Below are 12,549 nucleotides of genomic sequence, written 5' to 3'. Positions count from 1 at the left end.
CAGTCTGACAGCGCAGGAGCACTTGCTTCGTGCTGTGATTACTTTTCAACCTTTTTACTATTAAAAAGTATATAAAAATCCTAAGCTTAAACACTTACTCTTCAGTGCTACACCCTGCTGGAAATCAGCAGGCTGGCTCTGTTCCTGTGCTGACTCCTGTTCAGTGAGAGCTGCAACCCTGATCTGCCAATATTTTTTATGTTCTTAAATACCTGCCGGTCGCTTAATCATTCTCTGTGTTCTGTTCCCCAGGGGAGGAACCTTTCCCATCATGCATGTCAGCGAGCACTTATTCTTCTAAACGGTAGCAGTAAAACCTGCACTGTAGCTGCAATTACACAGCATACGTCTGAAAGGGGAGAAAATGTGCTTCAGAAAACCAGTAACCCTACTCTCCCTCTCCCCAAATTACAGGTATGAACCAGGGGGAGATTTAGATTGGACCCAAGGAACAATTTATTCCCCGTTGGGGGTGTCCAGGGTCGGCTCAGGCTGCCCAGGCCAGTGGTGGAGTCCCCATCCCTGGAGGGGTTTCCTGGCCATGTCAAGGTGGTGCTGAGGGCCAGAGGTCAGTGGGGACCTGGCAGTGCTGGGGGAACGGGGGGACTCGATGAGGTTAAAAGTCTCTTCCAACCCAAACAAGTCTATGACTGATTCTTTCTTTTTGCTTCTGCCCTGCTACCGCTCTACTTGTTGCGCTTGGGGAAATGTGCTGTGATGCACCCTGAGGCCCCTCCCCAGGTTTCTTCCCCTTGTCATCCAGTGTCAGTGTTCTTCATTGCTGTGTTGCAAAACTCTGTTTACTGGTTGTGGAGCTGATAATGAATGTTGATAGTTGATGTGTTGGTCGATAGCAGTTTTATGTGACCTTTGCAGTACTGGGGTGGGAAGTTTTTCCATACTGGGTGATATGGATTTCACACGTGGCTGCGTTATCCAGCGCACCCCGAGTCCTCGGGTTGAGCAACGTGTGAAAGAGAGCTTCTTCCAAAACAGACTACGAGAGATGCTTTGAAAGGAAAAATGGAGCTCTGTCACCTTGTTCAGCCAAAACCTGAGGTTTAATAAATCCATGAGCCACAAACACTTAGTAAAACCAAAAAAACCTGCTCGCCCCAACCTTTCAATCCCGTAAGCTGCTGTGGGGCGTGATGGAAGTGAGTGAACTCCAATAAGATGTCAAATTTATGTAGAGGAATATATATAAATTGTTCTGAGCAGGCTTTTCAAGCTGGAAATTGGGTAATACGTGAGGAACTTAATGCATTTATGGCCTGTTGGTTTTAAAATTCTGTGTTTCTAATGCCCCCACCTACCCGGGCTTGTCTGTACCAAAGCCAATACTTTGTTTAAAGGCATTTGTTGCTCATCATGGTAATTGGTCCAAAAAGAACAGCACTGCAGTGTCTGGACAGAACTCCTCCTGAAAGTAAGTTTGAATGTGAGCTCGGGCTGAGAGGGGAAAAAGCCTTGGCCTTTTGCTGGAGGGAGGGGAAAGGGGGTTGTCTGAGGTGTACAGAGTGTTCAGGGGAAGAGATTAAATGGGCTTGGAAATAAAACATGTTTAAGGTCTTGTGCCTAATAGTTAACTTTGTTAGATGTAGGCAGAACAGTCTTTTGTCCTGATGTTACTTTGTGGTGGTTGGTGCAGAGCTCTCCTGATGCCAGCTCGGGTGGCTGTCGGAAGATGGGCTCTAGTTAACATCCCAGTGCTTCACCTCTGCCGTAGACTCTCACTGGGACAGTGACAACCTCTGTTCTTACCCAGCTCTGAGCGAAGGCAATGTCCTGTTCCAGCCCTATGCCTTCGCAGCAGTGTCTGTGAGCTGTCCGTATGGAAGGCTGCTGCCCACGGGTAAGTGACGGCAGCAGCCTGGGTTCATGCTCACCGCCCTCGCTGCTGCCTGGAGCGCTGTTCCTGCCCAGGGCAGTGGGAGAGGGCTCTCCAGACTCTGTCTGGGCGTGTGTGCCAGCCCCACTGTCCTGAGCTGCCCAGCTGGAACAGAGGCCCTGGTAAACGAGCACGAAGGCAAATGTCAAACCTTGGCTCTGCTGCGCAGCGGGACTGAGGGCACAGCACGTGTGTGTGTGGAGGGAGGCAGTCCCTTGTCTTCAAGAGCTGGCTCTGAAAGAATGGAGATGCAGTCCTTAGGGAGATGTTTAGTCATGTAGTGCTTTAAGAATAAGTGCTAAAAGCAACAGGTGAAATACTGGAAACAATCAGACAGACAAAACTCTTTTTCTCCTTTTTTTCATGAGGACAGTGACACCTGCCAGGCATTGCCACCTTTGCATTTCATTCCCCAGAGAAAAAATTAGTGCTGACTTGATTAAATAATTGATTTCTTTCCTTTCCTTCCCTCCCCCCACTGACTTCTTTTAATTCCAGCCAGCTTTCTGAGAAGTTCGTAAAGGCTTTTGCTCTATATCAACAGAAGAAAGCATCAATTAGACTTGATTTAGTACCCTAAATGATAACTATGGCAAAGCAATTGATTCCCAGCACTGGAGTGAGGGGGCCAGGCAACCCTCAGCCGTTGACACGGCTGAATATTGTCAAAGCCTGAGCTGACCGTCTCAAGGCTGGAGAAAACAAACAGGGAAACACATGTCAAACAGATAAATAGCTCTGCTGTTCAGAGCTCTCTGTGGAGGCCGTTTGTCTCCAAGATAAGGAAAAATGTTCCAGAGCTGCAGGAAGATAAGCTGGGAGAACAAAATGAATATGTAAGTGCTATGGTTGTGCTTGGGTGTTGACACATGGAGCAAATACAGTACCCACACCCCAGGGGGCTCTACAGGGAGCAGGGTGCAGCACCCAGGGAAGGGTCTAATGTGAACCTGGAGGCTTTTCTTAAGTATTACAGCAGTGGATGATGCTTTACACCTTTATAGCATATAAACCAGAGGTACTGATGCCAGTTGTCTTAGCAAGTCACTAATTTTCAAGTGTTTTCTGAGCCCGTCGTGAATCTATTTCTTTCCTTTTTAGTGGTGAGTGGGCTGCAGCCTGTGGTTCTGTGGGTGTGTGTGAGGCATGATTTCACATTGACACAATAAATGTGGGTTTGTAGTGTTGTGGTACCCATAAATCATACTGGGTTTATATTCTTAGGTTTTGGAGAAGTGACAGTACTGTTTTCACAGCTACTGCGTTTGTCAGGAGACCTGACTGAGATCGGATCTGAAGTGCGCTTGGTGATGTTGGTTTGCATTTCATTAAATGTTTTCTCGTGTTCAAAAGCTGCCATAGGACTGAGCATAGCTGGAGGATCTTTGGAGGATGCTTGAGGACAAGAGCAAAAGCTGTGTCCCTTACACGAGGACTAAGATGTTGGTAGAGCCCTGTGAAGGAGGACACCTCTGACCCAACAGCCAGTCATTTCTGTGGGAGAAGATTCCTGTAGTCAGGTAGGGCTGGTTCGTGAAAAAGAACAGAAAGTATGATGTATTCTTAAATTTACCTTTCTGTGTATCAGTGTTGGAGTGTCTGACTCAAGGCTGTTGGTGCCTTGGGAGCTGCTGTTCTCACACCACACCAGCTGGAGTCATTGCTCCTCTAATTCCCTGAAAATTGGACAAACCTGGCCAAAATCAGATGCCAGAAACCCCTTAAAATAACAGAAAGATGTGTCTGGAGGCTTGGCTCTGTTCCACTGTGTTTGGACATCTCTGTAAAACGGACCTTTTAGCTTTCTGCCCAGGGGTATCTGAGGCCTCACCACCACGTGAACAATACTTTGGTGGTTGTCATCTGGAAAGGTCCTGTTCTGCGGAGATCCCCGGGCATGACCTTGTGTTGAGTCATTAAACCAGGATAAACCCTGCTGTGCGTGTGCGGGACTGTTTGTAGCACTGCAAACAGATCTCTGGTGTTTCCTCTTGGCAGGCAGAGTGCCTTCTTTGGAGAGCCCAGAAATGTAACGGCCTCGCATTCCCGTTGCTGATTTGGCTCACACCACTCTTCTCTGTGTACGACATGGCTTTCAGTGCAGAACCTCCCCTCTGATGTGCTAAGCTGCTCTTGGAGGTTCCTTCGACACGATTCCTGGTCACCTCGCCTGTTCACAAGGCGCTTGTCCCCTGCACGCCTGCTCTTTGCACTGGTACATTTTCCTTCTCACGCCTCTGTTCTGCCACTCAGATCTGGTGAGACCGCACTGTCTCCTGCCTCGCATGTGCTGGGAGCTGCAGGGGGTGAAGGAGGAGAGGAGAGAAGCTGCTGGGCAGGGAGCGTGGAGCCAGTGTTGACCTTAAAGCTGTGCCTGGAGAAAATTCAGCAGCCCAGCTGTGTTAGGAGACAGGAGCTGTGTGTGTGTGGTTGGCCTCTGCTTTGGTTCTCCATGAAGGGCAGGGAGGGGCCTGCTGCTTGCAGCAAGGATTTTGCAACCTTCCATTGTGCTTTTTGGTCTGGAGTCAGCGGTAGGGTGAATGGCAGTCAACATCGTTCTGTCTAATTATGGATGTGTGAGAGGTTTGGGAGTATAACTCATAAATGGTAATGAGATGTTGGAGGCATAAATCAACAGCATTTCAGGATGAGAACGAACTCCCCTCAGCTGTACTCCAGACAGGCTGGGTAGTGACCTGGTTGTGGCACTGTACCTGCCAGGGCTGTAATTACTTCTCATCTCGTGTCCTCAATTTTTGACAATTAGGCAGAAATACCCCATTTCCTGCGGAAAATAAATTGGGATTCGTGTTTTGCCTTGACGTAACTCCTCCTCCTCTAATATGCTGCATTGTCCATTGATTTGCCTAATTATGTGTATTACAACTGCATAAGGCGCTGGGTAGCAGCAGGGGTCCGTACTGTGGAGAGGAGGAGGGTGATTGCTCCATCTGTTCCTCCGAGCTGCTGGGAGAAGCATCGGGGAGAGAAGTGGGAAATGGAGGGAAGGCATTACCATTTAGTGCAGGTGCCTCTGGAAGGGGAATCCCACTGCCAGGTGCTGGCAGGCAGCTCTCCTGAGTTCCCCGAGTACTTAATTACCCTATAGTGAGACTTCCCATCTCAAATTAGAGCAGGCAATTGCAACTGAAGTCTTGAAACAGAATGGGGAGTGTAGCAGCGCTTAATCTATTTCACTACAGAGACCTGCTCTTCTTGTTCAGCAAGATTCATGCCCCATTCGACTGAATTTAAAAGCCGTTACCTGGAATTAGATGATTAATTTTAAGATCTGAATGTAGAAGTGTAAAAGCAGACAAGGTCAAAGCCTCCGAGCCTGCGAATCTGGGTTTCGGTGATGATAGTCTCAAAAGCAAGTGCCCCGCTTTGTGCTGTGGATTTGGGAAGAAGCTGCTCAGGGTGCTCACAGCTGGAGCCGGAGGGGACCAGGCAGAGCACGGGGACGAGCTGTCACTGCTTCTCAGTGTTTGCTGTCCTGGACAAGGAGCTTAGTGCCTCTGCAGCTGCTTCTCCCTTTCCCGCTCTCGGGAAAGCTGATGGATTCACAGTGGCAACAGGGCAGCGTGTTGCTCGCTCTCCTGCTGGTTTCTGCTGGGCTGCTGACAAGGGGAAGCAAGGAACACGTCACATCAGTTTGTCTGTTAGTCCGACTGGAAAATATCTGAGGAATAAAAATGCCCAGAACATGTTGTGTGCCATCGTAACGAGTAAGGGCCAGGGACTGTAACATCCTGGGAGTAGAGTGCTTGGGAGGGGAGAGACTATCAAAGTTGAAGTCATGGTGTGTATTATCCTTTTGTGTTTTAAATTGCCGTAGCACTTTTTCTGCACTCCCGAGAGGAGTCGCACAAAGTGTGTGTCTGCAGGCTCCGCTCCGTCCGTGTGACAGCCCAACTTTGTACCTGGCAGATGATTCAGGAGCCGCGAGTCCTGTTGTTAATGTAGGAATTAAATTCTCTGAAAAGATCACATAACTGAGAGTACAGTAGAAAGTCCATCCTTCCAATCACCTTCCCACGCTGCTTTATGCCTGTCCTGAGTGACCAGTCTGTGCCTGGTCCCTGTAGCAGAGGTGAAGGGGTGAGATGGAATCGCCTCCCCCTGAGACCTGGTGTAAATTACAACGCTTAATGTACTTTTCCTACCTCTGTGGTAGGGTCCGCGAAGCGACGCCGTGCCTGCTGCTGTGGGAGACGGCAGAGGTGAAGGCGCAGGAGCAGTGGTGTTGGCCTGCCTGGGAGCTTGCCCTGGCACTGTGCAGGGAGGGTCACGGCTTCCTCTGCAGCCACACACCAGTCTGGATCAAAGTTAGGGTGGTGAGGATCGTCTGCGAGGCCCGTGAAACTAAGCCGAGGTGCCTGGCAGTGCTCCAGCCATTCATCTGCGGTCTGAGGCATCGGGGGAGGAGTTGGTGTGGGGCGCCGGCAGAAGGTTCCCTTGGGTCTTCAGATGTCTGACAGCAAACTTCATCGGTCACGGTTGTGGAGGTTATTTAGAGTCTCTCAGTGGAGTGGTACTGTCCAAAAATCGTGGGGAAATCTTTATTGCAACCAGATACTGATGCTTAATGTGATTATGCTGTCAAATCCTGAGGGATTTGAGTTCGGAACAGTTCGTTAAAGTGGTAGGTCTGTCCTGAACCTGTTCTACGTTGCTGCAGCAGTGGAGCCTCAACGACCCTAATGAAAAGTCCAAAAATCACGCTTTTCCTATGAACTGCAGTGCTGATTTGGTGTCAGTATCTAGCACAGGCAGCAAAGGGAGCGCGTGTGTGTGCATGTGTTAATCAATTCGCTTTCAAAAAGGCTGAAAACAAAAGTCTGAGGAGTTCCCCCTGTGAGGTGATTTCCCTGGGCACTGCTCAGTTTGCAGCCTCAGTGCTAACCACTCCTTGCGCTAATGGTATCCTCTCACCAGAGAAAACATTGTACTTCAGATCTGAAGTGGTTGGCAGAAGCTGTAATTGAGGTGTGAAGTGACTTTCCACACAAGAACCTGCCTCCCAGTGCTGGGCTCCGGGCTTTTCTTGCCGCAGAATGCTGCTACTGGAGACTCTTTGGCAACTGCCTGCTTATAAACGCGCCTGGAAGCCTGTTTCTGTTCCTGCTGTTCCGTCTGGGTTGCTAATCCTCCAATTTGCACCTTAAATTCTTTAAAATAAAACAAACATGGAAATGTTACCGCACTGATTGCAGTAATAAGTGTAAGAGAACAAAATATTTACAATGTAAATATTTTTTGCCCCCAACTTTATCAAAATCAAACCTCAATATCTTTTTAATACTGATAGTTACTAGGGCAGGAATTCTGAGGCTTAGAAATATGGTTTAATATCATTTTTACTTTATGAATCGTCAGCTTTATTAATTTAGAATAGATTTCTGTGGGAAAAGGAGAAACTAAAGAAAATAATGATGTTAGGGTGGTAGGGAGGCATGATTCAAATTAACCCGAGGAAGCGGTTGAAGTCCCAGACTGCTCTGTTAAAAGAATCAGTTGGATTTTGGCAAGTCATGGGAAGATATTTTCATAGATAATGTGATACAGACCCTGACCCACGTGTTTGTGTGCATGGGAACGCAGGAGGTCGCAGCGCTGGGAGCCCCCAGCCGCCACTCTGTGGCAGCAGCCTCAGTTCGGGGATCGGTGTCTGCCTTCCCCGGGGGCCTCTGACCTAGCCAGGCCCCACAAAAAAGTCTGGAGTTGCAGTATTGGGTTTTCCTGCTGCTGTTATTTTAACAGCCCTGAGTTCCCTGAAATTGCCGGATATTTCCACTGGAACCCACCCCAGGCACAAAAGAAGAAAGAAGGGGTTGAGGAGGAGGATGCGGGTGGGGGTCGGGTAACTCGGGCTCGTTACTCTGCTGCCCTTTTCTTGAGTGACCACAGGCACTTCCCTCGCTCTCCTGGCACCCCGCTGCCCTGCAGATGGAAATCGTGATGCTTCCCTCCCGTGCAGTGCTGCTCCTTGGTGAAAAGCGCGACAGAGGTGAAACGTGTTCATACCCTCTCTTCGCCTTAAACTTACATTTTACTTACAAATTGCTGAAATCACAGGTTAATCGGTGGCGCAGGGGAACTGGACGATCTCATGTAGTATTGGAGAAAAGCAGTGACAGCTACAAGCTGGAGCTGTCAGAGCCCCACTGCGATATAAATATTAGATGGATGTTTTATAGATGGGGAAATCGGGTGGGATGACTGACAGAGGTGGGGAAACCCAGAGTACCTGTAGGCATTCAAGGCTGGAAATGTGGTTTGAGCGCGAAACTGACCGTTGCGTTATACCAGCAATTACCAGCTGTGTGGTGAGCAGATGTGAGCTCCAGGGAGGTTTTAAGCTGGTGTAACACACGCATGAGAAGATACACAGAACTCCCCTGGAGAGCGTGAGGCGTGAACGCCGGAGTCCCAGCAGGATTTGGTCTGTGAGTAGCGTGCTGGTGTAACCCTGCTCTGGTGAGCTGGATGCTGCCCAGCACAGGGGCTGGGTTTAATCCATCCTGAAGATGCAAGAGGAAGCGTTGGAGCAGAGCGTCTGTGGAGGCCGGCTGGACGTTCAGCCACGGGAGATGCCGCAGTCCAGCGGGCTGCGCTCATGTCTTCTGCAGCACACCCTGAGCTCTGGGTCTTCCAGGCTCCGATGAGACATTCTGGTGTTGCTGTGCACTGGAGGACATGCTGTATGCGTGGACAGGACAAGTCACACTCAGGTGAGGGACAGCAGAGCCCTTTGCTTTTCAAGCTCTGTTGTGGCTGCCGAAGTTTTGCTCCCCAGTGCGACCCTGTGCCCTTTCAGCAGCCTGGTTCAACAGAGCCGGAGGCTGGGAGCTCGGACCGAGGGGAGAGCACAGCTTTCCTGGCCTCTTCCCTCACTGCTCCTGTAAGTTTGCATCTTACTTTAGGGAACGTAGGAAGAAACAGACACATTCAGCTTAAACTTAAAACTAAGCTGCTGTATTGCAAGTCCCATCAGCTCTGAGAGCTGCCCGGCAGCAGCCCCTGCCTGCTGTGGGTGGGGTGAGAAATGGAAACCTGGAGATTTCACAGGCAACAAAACGTTGAGGCCTGACACGCTACACAAAACAAACCTTCTCCAAGTCGCCAGCCTGTATTTTCACTCCACCCTAGTCCAAAACCAGCCCCTGGCAGTTATTTACTGGCTGAGATGAGTAGGTGGGCGTCTTTAATCTCAGATGCTAAACTGGAGAGCAGTTTCAGTGGGTACAAACCTCCCCGCGTTTGCTGCAGTTCTGATTCTCTTTTTCCGTTACTTTTTCTCTGTCGCTACCACAATTAATTAAGAATGGTTCCGCTGAACCCTGTTGATTCATTTGGCACTTGGAAGCTTAATGAGGTGTAAACCTGCAGACTGCGGCAACGCTATCGCTGACACGGTAATTTATATCAATTGCCGTGATTAGTCCAGGTCCTCAATCACCGCATTGTTTCTCCCTGCAATCTGTCACGGCCCTAACAGGGGGACCTTAATGCCGCGTTTCTGTTACATCGGCAGTCGTGTTCTCGAGGTGCTGCTAACAGGGAAAGTACAACTCGTGTGATGCTTTGAGAATAGCAACGCACCAATGGCTTCTGTACTAACTCGTACCTTTCGCTCCAGAGATGACTGAGATCCGCCTGCTCTCTCAGTCGAGGTCACAGTCCCTGCAGCTGCAGGTCTGGGGTGGAGATACCCACGGGAGCTGAAACTGCCCGCTTCAGTTGTGGGGCGTTGTGGGAGGGTTTTCTTTCGAGGCATAAAACGCACCTGGCTGAAGGGCCTCATTGCTTCAGACTGTTGGGAGCCTGCTGGGACAGGGCTCTGGAAATCACTCTGTGGGTTGCTGTGCGCGCTCTACCTTGACGGTTCCGTTCATCGGTGACGATTAGTTCTGCAAATTCAGTCACGGGACGTTGGAGCCACCTTACATTTCTTCTCCCTTAGTCACCCATAGTAGAGGGGTCGAGTAGAGCAGAACAAGGGCTGTGTGGCCTCTGGGCAACCACACGCACCTCAGTTAAATCACTAGCGACGTGACTGTGTCCTATGAACTTCCCTATTCCAACAAAAATGCAACTATTCGGAGTGTTGGGGGCAATTTTGTTGGTGAGGTGTGACAGAAAATGGAAAGAAACGCTCCCTTTTGGCAGCCTCGACTCAGCAGAGCCAACAATGAAAACATAAATCATTGGCCACATCTGTGCTCTCCAAAAATAACTGGTTTAGGGGTGAGCGTCCAGACAGGCGGTGCGGCAGGACACTGCCTGCTGCTGTGTCATCTCCAGGTACCCCCGTACACATGCGCCGTGCTCTTCGTGTGCGGGGGTAGCTCTCTGTGGGCCACCAGCGGGGCCATCGCTGCATCTCAGTGCAGGGCAAGGGCTGGGAGGAGCAGCAAGACCATGAGCAAAAGCTGCCGCTGCGACCAAGGAGTGTCAGAGCACAGTGGGATGGGTCAGGAGTTACTGCACGGCCGCGGCACGACGGCAGTGAATTGGCCCTGGTGATGGGGAGGGGTTTACATCAGCCTGAAGGAGTTTGTATGGTTTGTATGGAGATGGTGCTAATTTTGTTTAGTTTTTTTTTTTTTTTGATCAGTGGAAAAACAAACCAACTAACCCCCTCCCCCAAACTGAAACCAGAAATGTGAGAAATTGTGCTGCACCAAATGAAAGTATTCGCTTAAAATGGGTCTTTTACCGGGGTTAAATGGGTGCATGGATGAATCTGCAGAGCAGGGCAGTTAAGTTGAGGATCTTTTTAATGCTCACAGAACCAGTAGGAAACTTTGAAGTTGATTCTTGTGAAAATCTGTCATAAATTCTGCATGTTCAGTGTTAATTCTTCTAAACCGAGCAATGAGGCTCAGGCAGGTCCATTTCTGTACCAGGACTCTCCTGTTGCAAACTGCAGTTGCACAAACTAATTTTAACACCTCTCCTATTTTTAGTGCAAAGAGTTCTTAAAGTAAATGAGCATTTGACCTGTAACTACTGAGAGTAGTATTCACTTTGGGGCCTATGTGTAGAGAAATATAATTTATTTTAATGATATTTAAACTAATGAGCTTGGCTAATAGGTATTTTTGAAGCCCTTTATGGGGGTTCAGTCACGGGACAAGATGCCGCTGGGCACAAACGCTCATTTACTCTGTGAAATGTCGGAGAATGGGTCATCTATTAGTAAAGTGCATTTTGTTTGATTTTTAAGAATGTATTTCCATAAATTACCGGCCTGAGACATGAAATAAATCAGCCAGCTATTCAGTGAAATTTTAAATGTTAATTGAGAGTCACGAGAGGGAAGAAGGGCAAGGGGGAGGCGAGCTGTCGCGATAGCTGCGCTGCTCAGAGGCTGGGTCACCCCATGGTGCGAGTTACCAACAGATTTTCTCCAAAGAGCTTCACCCCCGGTCTCCGTTAACTTCTGCTGATGGGCACCCTGGTAAGAAACTGCCCCACGGCTGGGCATGTCTTGCCACATTGGCTGCTGAGTGGGTAGGGGTAGCTGGCTGAGCAGCGTGGGCAGCCTGGATGTGGAAAGTGAGCCTTGGAGGAGAAGGATTGAGAAACTGTCTCAGGACAGTTTCCGTCTCAGGAAAGTTGATGGTCAAATGAGTCACCACGGCTCCACCCTGAGTATCTGGGTGCAAGCACTTGAATTTCATCATGGGAAAGCTTAGCTGTCTTCCTTACAGACCAGGTCAAACCTTCTGTGTTGTGATTGTTCATTGTGTTCCTTCCTAAATGTTTATCCTGCTGACTGCCTGCGAACCTGCTTCCCCTTTGATGGAAGATGGTTTCTGCCACTGACGCATCAGTGGCCAGCTTGAGCTGGTCGTATTTTCCTCATCCCCAGAACTTTCCAGGACCAGGGAGAGGAAACTGTACCCGTAAAGTCATTGCATCGGGGAACATGGGAAGGGAACAGAGCTTGCAAGGTCCTTTTTCCTACCCTCAGGCATGTCGATCTGTCAAAATCATTCCCAGCAGCTGCTTATTTAACCCACTCTTGAGTTCTGCCAACACTGGAGATCCCACAGAGTCACACTGCCGTCACCGTTACGGTTTCGCTTACAGCCCATGGCTTGGATGTATTGTTATACAGATGCTTCGTAACAAGGACAGCAGGTTTCTCTTCTTGTTATTACAGTAGTGACGTGAAGCTCCTTTACGCCACCAAATAGCAGTAGCAGAGGGAGGGGGAAAGGGCAGCAATTAAATCGGTGTGAGTCCTGTCTGTGTGCAAGCCCTGAGGCTGCTCGGCACTGGAGTGGGACCTTGGATGTGAACCCCCCCATCTCCTTTCCTCTTCCTTCTGTCAGGTGAAATGGTTTGGGTTTGTGTCCGCCGCTCTCCTCCCAGGTCTCAGTCTGGGGAAGGAGCAAGCGGCAGCACCGTGCAGGTAATGCCACGGCACTGCGGACTGCCAGCAGCCTGGCTTTGTGCTGAGCAGATGAAAGATTATAGTGATCAATTTGGTGAGAAGGGAGATTTTTCTCCATCTGTCTACCCTCAAGGCTCTATTTCCTCATAAACCATTCCCCGAGACATCAAGAAAATTGAAGCTGTTCAGAAACAGAGGAGATAGTTAGCCCACGATGGATGAATATCCAATACGCTGGCTGCCTCTCCCC

Source organism: Buceros rhinoceros, unplaced genomic scaffold (assembly GCF_000710305.1).
Source record: "Buceros rhinoceros silvestris isolate BGI_N320 unplaced genomic scaffold, ASM71030v1 scaffold12537, whole genome shotgun sequence".
NCBI lineage: Eukaryota > Metazoa > Chordata > Aves > Bucerotiformes > Bucerotidae > Buceros > Buceros rhinoceros.
This window is presented reverse-complemented; position numbering follows the sequence as displayed.